Source organism: Coenobita brevimanus, chromosome 17 (genome assembly GCF_032717465.1).
Source record: "Coenobita brevimanus isolate Jiangsu-jjx chromosome 17, ASM3271746v2, whole genome shotgun sequence".
NCBI classification, from domain to species: Eukaryota; Metazoa; Arthropoda; class Malacostraca; order Decapoda; family Coenobitidae; genus Coenobita; species Coenobita brevimanus.
Genome location: NC_136970.1, coordinates 27491429 through 27500836, shown reverse-complemented (window position 1 = coordinate 27500836; position 9408 = coordinate 27491429). Strand labels below are relative to the sequence as shown.

The following is a 9408-nucleotide window of genomic DNA, read 5'->3' as shown; positions in this document are numbered from 1 at the left end:
CTCACCCCTACACCTTAACGCCTGAAGACCCATTACCAATAAACAAGGCTCCACATTATTGCAACACGCCAATTGGCCACCTACTTAACCCTTGAACAAAGAAGCGTTGTTTTACTTCATATCAAACTTTAAATACATAACATTATCAGTTCAGTCGAATATTAGTATAAGACAGAACAATTGAATATTAACTGATTTGCAAAACTACAGAAAAAAGAGCAACCTGCTTCATAACTTAATCATATTATCTACAAAAATAGAAGTAAAACAAGCATATTCTTCACTTATATAAAATTTTAATTTAAAAATCGTATAGTAAAATAGTATTTCTAGTAACATTATATTTAATTTTCATTTAAAAGTACTACAAAAAGTAGCCAAAGTTATTATTATTAATACTGTACCACAGTATAAAAACTTTAACACCATGGCCACGCCACAGTATTGTTATCAGTGCTCCAGTAGGCAGCATAAGTGTTTCAGGTGCTCATGTGCAACAAACAGGTCGCTGTGTACATACTGTAGGATGGGACCTTTCTGTATGAATGTGTTAGGGAATCACAGCCCACCAGAAGCGGCACTTGACCGCTTCCAACATGGCAGGCGACAGATTGGTGACATGGATATTGATGGGGCGGTCACTGACAATATGCACGATCACACGGACATGCGTGGTGGTGAAAGCCCCGTGGTGAAGCGAGGGATAGGGATGGACGCCAAGATGCGAGAGATATGGAAGCGCTGGGTGGGTTAAATCACCAGGGGGAAGTGAATAGTAGTGAAGTTGGGGATGAGGAACATTATGAGGTTTAAAATAGAAATGAAACTCAGGATGAAGACTACCATAGAGGAGTGCATGAAAGAGGGAATCATCTAGGTATTATATGTCCTCAGAACGGTAGTGACACAAACAACGAGGAAGCAGAACAGCCTCAAAGGTCTGTGCGAGAAGGTCGTCCCACATACTGGATGGGCAAATCCCGAGAAAATACAGTAACCTGGATGAACACCACATATAATGAAATAGTTGGATGGTCCTCAAGTAACCTTTTTGAACCTCCCAAATGCAATTCTACAACTGACATGATCAAGGAAATCACTCGCCTGATAGCCAACCACAACAATAACACACCCATTGCCTCATTCTCTCTTAAGGTCTTTACACTAATACCACATCTCTTCCTCAACAAGACCTGGCTGGTTGAAACATGGAAAAGAGGTGAAATCAACAAACTACTTGAGGAAGCAAGGGCCTTGCAGATAAGAATAAACAACCGAGGCAGAAGAAATCAGAATACCAACGATGTTGCAAGGATTTTTGGCAGCAAGATGAAACAGGGGAAGGTCTCGATGGCAACAAGATCCCTGTCAGCTGAATCACCAAATGGAGTGCTTGACCTGACAGATGAAACAGTGCAACAACTAAGAGAAAAACACCCGACTGCACGACAAGCAAGTGCCCAGACAAAGCTTGACGGCAACTACACTCCTCCCAATCCCATCATATCTGACAGGATAACTGGAGATATGGTGTGGCGGAAGGCAATGCACACACAGGGAGGGGCAGGACCGTCAGGCCTGGCTGCAAAATCTTGGCGAGTAATCCTTAGTAACGTAAGTTTGGGGATGCAGCAACAGACCTATGTAACACCATTGCCTCACTTGCGAGGAAGCTGGCTTCAAGTCAGTGCAGTAACATCGAAGCACTGACGCCTTGCAGACTAATCCCCCTTGATAAGAATCCTGGATGCAGGCCCATCGGAGTGGGTGAAGTCTTAAGACGGATTATAGGAAAATGCATTATGGAGGTGGTGAAAGATGATGTGAAGCAGGCAGTTGGCAACCTCCAGGTGTGTGCAGGCCAGCAGGCAGGAGGTGAGGTAGCAGTTCACTCCATGAGGAAAATATTTGGGGAAGAGAACTGTCAGGCAATATTATTAGTTGATGCCTCAAATGCATTTAATTCCATCAACCGGGAGGCAATGCTGCACAATATCAAGGTTAAATGCCCAGCATTTGCCCAATATGTGGAAAACACCTACAAAGAACCAGCAGTCCTCTACATTGTGGGTAAGACAGCGGCTCACGATGTCGGTGTAATCCAGTCCACAGAAGGAACTACCCAGGGAAACCCCGTTGCCATGGCTATGTACGCCCTGGCGATGACTGCTGCAACAACAGATCAAATACAAGGCCACCAATGTAAAACAGGTAGCCTTTGCAGATGATCTCACGGGTGCTGGCAAGGTCAAGGATGTGAGGAAATGGTGGAACCTTGTAACATCTCATGGCCCTGAAATAGGTTACTACCCTAATGCAAGTAACTCCATCTTGATTGTGAAACCAGCTTACTATCAAGATGCACAAGAAACCTTTAGAGGCGCAAACGTGATAGTGACCAAGGAAGGTCAGAGGCATCTAGGGGCTGTGATTGGAACAAAGGAATTCAGAGACAAATATGTGAGTGATAAGGTAAAGACATGGGTAGAAGAAATTAATACACTATCCAGCCACGTAAAAACAGAACCCCATGCAGCATACAGTGCATTTACCTATGGTGTAAAGCACAAGTGGACCTTCGTGATGAGGACCATACCAGACATCGAGTTGCTGCTACAACCACTGGAGGATGCAATCAGGGATTCATTCCTCCCATCTCTAACCAATGGCCACATCCCCACACCAGAAGAGAGGGACCTTCTAGCACTACCACCCAGGATGGGAGGCCTTGGCAGTATAAATCCAGTAGCCGTGGGAAGCTATGAACACAGAAATTCACTCAGGCTCACCGAATCCTTGTCACAGAAGATCTGTGCCCAGGTTGAGACGAGTGAAATCGACCACCAAAGGCAGAAAGACATAAAGACACAGATAATCAAGGAGCGTGAAGCAAGACAAAACGACCAGCTGCAGCACATAGTCGAACATCTAACACCAAACTAGTGCAGAAGAGTTGAAATTGCACAGGAGGTTGGGGCATCGAACTGGTTCACAACCCTGCCTCTCAAGGCAAAAGGCTTCCACTTCAACAAACAAGAATTTATTGATGCCATAGCCTTGAGATATGGGTGACCAATAGAGAACCTACCTCAACACTGTGCCTGTGGCACTGCCTTTGATGCAAACCTTGCAATGGTATGCAAGAAGGGAGGCTTTGTTTGCATCCGACACTATGAAGTACGCGACCTCACGGCCAAAATGCTGCAGGAAATATGCCATGATGTCACGACTGAGCCAGCTCTGCTACCCCTGGACGGCGAGCACTTCACCCACAAAACAGTAAATACATCAAATGATGCAAGAGTGGATGTCAGTGCTCGAGGTTTCTGGACACGTGGGCAGAGGGCATTCTTCGACATCAGGATATTCGATCCCATGGCAGCATGTCATCGTGAACTGTCTCTCGAAGCTCCACACAAGAGGAATGAACAAGAAAAAAATTTTCAAGAAAGGATCCAACATGTGGACCACGGTCGATTCACTCCCCTTGTGTTCACGACATCAGGTGGGATGGGTCCAGAGGCAGTGAGAGTCTATTCGAGACTGGCAGAGGGACTCTCTGAGAAGAAACGTTAACCGCAGAGTTCTGTTATGGCCTGGATGAGATGTCGACTCTCATTCTCCCTCGTGAGGTCTGCTCTCCTATGTCTCAGGGGCACAAGATCATCAGCCCTCAGGCATGTATCTCTGGCGGGTTTGGATTACGAAGCTACCCTGGTCGAGAGTTGCAAAGACCAGCGACTCCAATAGTTTAATGTCTTTATTTACACTGTAATATCAATAAATATAAAATGAAGTAGTATATGGTTGGTAATCACAGCCGTTGGCGTGCTTGGGGCCAACGGATTGTAATATGGGGGTTGGTGTTAACCTTCGCATTACAACGCCAAATGATGAACTGTATTAGGAAGGTTGGTTTTAATTTTCACAATATAATTCCCCAATGGATGAAGGTGATTTAAAAGCTACTACTACTACTATTACTACTACTACTACTACTACTACCACCACCACCACCACCACCACCACCACCACCGCAACTACTACTACTACTACAATGAAGAACACCTCCATCCATTTGGGAATGTTATTGTGAAGATCAAAACCAACCTTCCCAATACAGTTCACCATTTGGAGTTCTATTGTGAAGGGAAACCCTCACATTACAATCCGTTGGCCCCAAGCACGCCAATGGTTGTGGTTATCAGCCATCTACAACTGCTTTTATTATCTTATATTAATTAACATAACTGTGTTAACCCATTGGCTCCAAAATTTTCTGTGAGAGGGATTTTGCTGGAAGGGTGCTAGGTGTATTGCCCTCCTCCTGTCTGCTCATAGTCGCGAAGCTCATAGGTTCCTAGCCCGGGGTTCCCTTCTTTTTTAAATTTTGAAAATGTCCAGTTCTGTCCTATATTAAGGACACTGGGCGCCAATGGGTTATTAAAGACATTAATCTATTGGAGACGCTGGTCTATGCGACTATCGACCACTACAGTTTCATAATCCATTCCGGCCAGAGAGACAGGCCTGAGGGTTGATGATCTTGTGCCTCTGAGGCATAGGAGTGCAGACCTCATGAGGGAGAATGACAGTCGACTACTACCAAGATACTACTACTACTACTAGCAGTAGTATTAGTATTAGTAATACACACACTTTCACCAGATTATGTCACCCAATCTTGCTTAGCGGTCATATGATTTAGGTTACTTAAACAGAACTGTTGTAACAATGTTTCATTGGTCTTGGACAGGATTCAGAGTAGTTGTTTTTAACATACGCATAATCTATAATATTTTATAATGAACATGTAATTAAGCATGGTATGATTTAACCATTGTGAGAAGATGACGTAACCTTTATTCAATTCCTGCTAATGCCTAAAGCCTGTGTTCATCATATGAAAGACCTCCTATATTAAAGTGGTTAATAAAAGCAAAAAAAAGAACCGTTCCAGTTCGAATATTTTCTCCTGAGCTGATTAAAGTTTTCCACAGGTAAAAAGATTAACACAGTACTGTGACTTGCCACCGCTGTGAGTATAAAGTCCGACGGTTTTCTCAAATGGTCAAGCGTTCCTTTCTGCTTTCACACACTCACACTGCTGCCGCTTAACATTCCTAGGCTGCTACCACGCATTCATTGTTCAGTAAAATTTTCTGGTGTTGAATTAAAATACAATATTAGAGTTGTCGCGACTACATGTTTAGCGGTGACAGTATTAACACTGGGGCTGCTATGATTAACTCTCAGCGGATGGAAATAATTTGGTGTTAGTTCGAATAAAATACTAGATAAGACGTGACCATGGGAAGGTTAATGTAATTTAGACCACCACTTTCCGACTAAATGTAAGTTGAACATATTTTCAAGAATAGCAGAGTCCTCTGTTTTATATCCATAAAAAGGATAACTTAAGTGAACCAGAACATAGAACAAAAAGAAGTCTTATATGTATCGTCCTGATTGGGGGAGGGGGGGTATTCTGTTGTCTTGGTCCTAGTACAGGAGTAGAAGAGAGGAGGGAAAAGGTGGGGAAGGCGACACAAAGGACGTAAGAGTAGGGCTGTAACAATGGAGAGGTAAAGGAAGTGAAAGGTGATATATAGAGGATGGAACATGAGGTGAGGGTGTGGGGAAAGCGTAATATTTAGGCCAGTGAAAGAGACGTGAGACGTAGGGATGGGAGAAGAATTGATAATGGGAAGAGAAGTTAAGGGGGTAGGGAAGGGGGTGGGAGGGAATGGGACGGAAATGGGGAGAGGGACGGCAGTGAGAGACAAGGGAAAGGAGATACAAGTGTAATGAACAAGGGAGGGAAATGGATAGTGAAGGGGGAGGTACGACAGGGGAGAAATAAGAAGGGAAGAAAAGGGAGATATGAGCGCAAGGGTACAGAGGATATGGACTGGCAGAATGGAGGCAAATGTGTTACTTTTTTATAAGCATCAGCCTAACTGATAGCTGTATTCAGTTGTGTGTGGGGGGGGAAGGGAATTAGTAAGAAGATCAGGGAGGGTGATTAAAGGAGAAACATGGGACGCTGAGGGAAGAGAGGTGGGAGGGAGGCGCTGGAAGGGTCTGATAAGTAAGGCAGTCAGACGACATGTAAAATGGAAGAAGCGGTAAAAGGAGGAAAAAGGGAAGGGCAGGTGAGGGGATGGGGAGAGACCATGGAGGGCGGTGAAAGGGTGGGAGGTGATGCAAATGGAAGGGGTACCGAGGAGGACAGACAGGGATATGGACGATGGAGATGGGAAGTATGACGGAAAGGAGAGGGAATGGTAGGGGCAAAGACAATGTAAAAGGAGAAGAGAAAAGAGAAAAAATACAAAGGGGAAGGGAGGAGAGATGGAAGGGTCGAATGGAAAGAACAGGAGGGAAAATGAAATGGGGATGGGAGGTGAGGAGAGGGGAAGGGGGAGATAAATTGGATAAGGGAGATGAGGGTAAGAGAGGGTGTTGCATATCTATTGTACTGGTGCTGCAAAGATGATGTTAACTGTGAGATAAGAGAAGCAGAGGTGAGAGAGGAGACCATGGGGAACGTTAAGCGAATAAAAGAGGGAAATGAAAGAGGGGCTAATGGATATGGGATAGGGAGTAGAGGTTAGGAGAGCTGTAATGGGGAGAAGGGATATGGGGTAGAGAGGAAATGTAAGAGTGATGAAGAAGGGAGGTGAGGTGAGGTGATGAGAAGAAAAACATAGGAAGGGAGAGGGCGTGGTAGCGATAATGGAAAAGACAAGGGAAAGAAGGAAGGGTTGATGAAGAGAAGACATGGGGACATGGAAGCACGGAATATGGAGGAATGATTTGGATAAGATATAATTTGGTAACATCTTCAAGTTACCAAAATAAAGAGCAGCTTGCCCGTACTGGTCACTAGGCGAATGTAAATCAGTCTATATAATGAGAATCTAAACAGACCACAGAGTCAGAAGAGCTTAATGATAAGATGATCATATGTTACCCACAGTTTTCAGAGGCAGTCATATAAAAATTGTCATGGTCAGAATTCCTTTGTATAATAAAAACAAAATGTGTTACATATGCCCAAAACTGTGAAAAAAGATAACCTTGTGACATCATTGCTTACCTTCAGCTAAGCGACAAGTACTGAAGTCTGAACGGATACAGAGGCATAAACCATGCTTGCTGTGGACAGTTACGTTGATGAAGGAATATATATTTTTTAATTTGGAAGTATGGAGTACTGCCATATGCCTAACTGCAGGCACAAGTTTCTGAACTACAAAGAGCTTGGATTTCTGAAGTCTTTGACATTCTTGTGAATAGGAAGATACTGAAGTGCCTTTCCATTTTAATTACCAGAATGGGTTTCATGAAACATGTTTCAGTGGCAACCGTTCTACATTTCTGTCAGATTATGGTGATTCTTTTATTTTTTTTGTAGAAATCTGTGAAACATTTGCTGCTGGATTACGCACCTCAAAGACCATTGAAAGAGTCTGGAAGAAGTACAAATCAATAAGTAAACCCTAAGAATCACATGGGGGGATCGTGCTCCCCAGATTATGACAATACGGATAAAATTCTGTTACGAATCGTGATTCTTACCACCACAACGAACAATATCAAACACTATGTCGTAGGGTCTAGGTTGTATATTATTCATGTTACAACATACCGTACGTTACCACAAAGTGTAATTTGTGAGCACATGACAAGCGAGCGAGTGCAAAGTTACGAGAATATCCTTCTTGCAATATATTATAGGCGGCATCTCTGATATTTTCTTCCTAGAGTTGATGCCAAAAACAAACATTGTGTTACGAAAGAAAATCTTTTAAAATTTGATTTCGTAAATGACGCATCCACCGATTAGAACCGAACACTCGCTTTGCAAACTCGAGATTCCAAGGGGTTCCTACGCCTTTATGGGCGAGTTTTTTGTCATATACTGAATGAACTTATCACACGCAGAAAGAATTTCAACTCTACTTCGTATAGGAGTAAGGTTACTAGCTTTGGCTCAGCGCGACAGTCGGGTCGGGTCAGGCCAGGCCGGGTCAGGCTGGGCCACACATATCTAAACTTAAATAAGAGTAAACATCGCTCGCATGCTTCGCGCACTCGCTCGTAACAAAGATAAGTTGTGAGAGAGGGAAGTACCACGTGCGAGTCTGTGCTTTTATTACGGCTTATCCCCCTAGGAAGTCAGCAGCCAATTGACAACCGGTGATGGACTAACTTTCTGATACCATTCTGGGAGACGGCAGTCAGTTGACAACCCATGGTGGACATAACTACCTGAAAGAGTTTAAACACTCATTCACCAAGTTTAATATCTTCAATTCAAAACTCAGTACAGCAGTCTCCTTAAGTCAAGAAATATCTAAGATCACTGAATGTGGACAAAATAACATTGTCCCATTTAATGCTATGACAACCAAATATATACAGTTTATTAACAGACAGATATTGCCTGATTCCTATACCACCTTCAGTGCTACAAACATTCCTGTCTCCAAGAGTATTGAAATTCTCTGTGTTTCACCTAACAGTGCCCTCAGCTGGAGCTCCAATGTTAGATCTCGTGCTAAAACCGCTTCAGAGAAACTTGGGTTATTGTTCGGAGTCTGTAACTTCTTCACTGACAAGCAGTTAGCTATAATTTACAATTTACGTGCACTCTCAGCTCGAATATTGCTCACCCTTGAGGAATGGATTGGAAAGGTTGTACTAAAACAACTGGACAAAATTCAGACCAAAGCTGTTAATAACCCTACTATTACACATGAACTACCTCCCTACAAGTAAGAAGGAATGTTGCCTTCCTTGCATTATTTTGCAGATACTTTTATGGCAAATGCTCAGATGAAGTTGGATCCATTGTTCCACCTCTCCACTGCTTCCCTTGCCATATCAGAACTCCATATTATAATTACAAATCATAATAGATAGATAGATAAATAGATAGATAGACAGCTTTATGCGAGTCTGGGAATAGGAAATGAGCTTGCAAATTACACTGAGGAAAGCTGACGACAGTGGCCAGTAAGGAGATGATGCAGTTAGTTGTCAGCAATACACCCGTGAACAAAGCCCTGGTGACCATACACACACATACACACATACTCACACACAGGCTTCTTAAACTTTCCATCCACAAGGAACACACGTGATACGTCTCCTGTTTCACCAAAATTTAGGAAAGAGAGCTCAGAAGGAGACAAGCCATACAAGACACAGGTCGCGGGGAGAAGGGCTTGGCAACTTGAGAGAGAGACAGAGAGATAGCTAGCGGGACTGGGCTCTATACTTCGCTCTGTGTGAGAGACTTGTTAATATTTCCAAGACAAATAAAAATAGTCCCATACTATTCTTTACCTCTCCTGTCACTACATGACAAATGGGAAAGAAGATTATCTACTACAAGCT

General features: G+C 43.3%; 1 pseudogene; it reads left to right on the top strand.

The window, feature by feature from the left end:
* The first annotated feature begins 2141 nt into the window (after positions 1-2141).
* On the top strand, positions 2142-3750 carry LOC145391139 (uncharacterized; annotated as a pseudogene).
* Positions 3751-9408: the final 5658 nt, after the last annotated feature.